Consider the following 1,587-nt stretch of genomic DNA (forward strand, 5'->3'; position numbering starts at 1 on the left):
TGTGCCACTCCAACAAAGCCATCTGGCCTGTGGGACCCATGTGTGTGAAGCTGTGCTACAGCCAATGTGAAAATGTCCATCTTTTGGCTTCCAGAGAACAGGAGGCAAGCGGGAGATGTGACAGCACTTCTGCCCTGCCAGGGAACCAGTAACGTGAGCAATCCAACCTTCACTGCCTGACCAGAGTGACCCAGGCACAGGACAGCAGTTTGTGGCCGCTGCTACACCGTGTCTGAGACCCTGGTTTTTTACTTTGGAAAACTTTCAATGTCTCCATTTTGGACCTGCAAATCTGAGCTCAGAGAGAAGGTATTACAATGATGCTGACACCTGAAGAGTCAGAAATAGCCAGCAATTCACGCAGAGAGTTACAGAGAATGAGAAGGGGGTTGGGAAACAGAGTCTTGTCATCAGTGAAACAGGCATCATTTAAAGGACTGACCCTGAACAGAGGATCACCTGGGCTTTTATCCAACAGTCTGGGGTCATCCTGTGAGCGTTCAGCTCCTGCTCTGTCACCTGTCTATCTATTGTCACTTGCTGTGTCTCTTGTGACCTGTCTGGCCAAAGGTCCTGTGCCCTTTATAATACAAGGAATTGATTCCAGCTGCGGTGGAGACGCAACCACCACTGACCACCAACTCAAGAATCCCACCAACTCAAAAGAAGAGAAAGATTGAGCATGAGGACTAATTAGGATAAGAAGCAAGAAAATCGTTAAACCAATAAAGGTTAAATACCAACAGGAGAATTTTCCAATGAACTGTGAATTGTTTGCTATAATGTATATTTAGTGTAATTGAAATGGACTGCCCATGGCCGTGGTGGAGTCACTGACCCTTGGAGGAGTTTAAGGAAAGACTGGATGTGACATTTAGTGCCATGGTGTAGTTGGCATGGTGGTGTTCAGTCGTAGGTTGGACTCGATGATCTCAGAAGTCTTTTCCAAGTTAACTGATTCTGTGATTCTGTACATTTTTGAGAATCGGAGTTGATTTGTGTAACCTGCACAAATCAACTTGCACCCAGCAGAGAACAAAAAACACCTCCTGTCTAAACCGGGCCCCATGTCTGCGTTTAGCGTCCCTAAATTGGCACATGGAGTAACTTCTGCCAGCTGTGCCCTGACCTTGTGCCAGCCGCCACCACGCTGGCCATGAGCGCGGGCCAGCACTGCCCACGGGGGACAGCTCTCCGCCAGGAATGCACCGTGCTGCGGGACAGCGCTGCGGCGAGAGCCCGCACGGGCACTGCCCCTGGGATCGGGGCACGCCATCCCTGGGATCCGGGCACTGCCCGTGGGATCGGGGCACGCCATCCCTGGGATCTGGGCACACCATCCCTGGGATCGGGGCATGCTATCTCTGGGATCTGGGCTCGCCATCCCTGGGATCTGGGCATGCCATCTCTGGGGATCTGGGCACACCATCCCTGGGATCGGTGCCCGCCATCCCTGGGATCTGGGCACGCCACCCCTGGGATCGGGGCACGCCATCCCCGGGATCTGGGCACGCCATCCCTGGGATCTGGGCACGCCATCTCTGGGGATCGGGGCACGCCATCTCTGGGGATCGGGGCACGCCATCC

This window comes from Geospiza fortis, unplaced genomic scaffold (genome assembly GCF_000277835.1).
Source record: "Geospiza fortis unplaced genomic scaffold, GeoFor_1.0 scaffold98, whole genome shotgun sequence".
NCBI lineage: Eukaryota > Metazoa > Chordata > Aves > Passeriformes > Thraupidae > Geospiza > Geospiza fortis.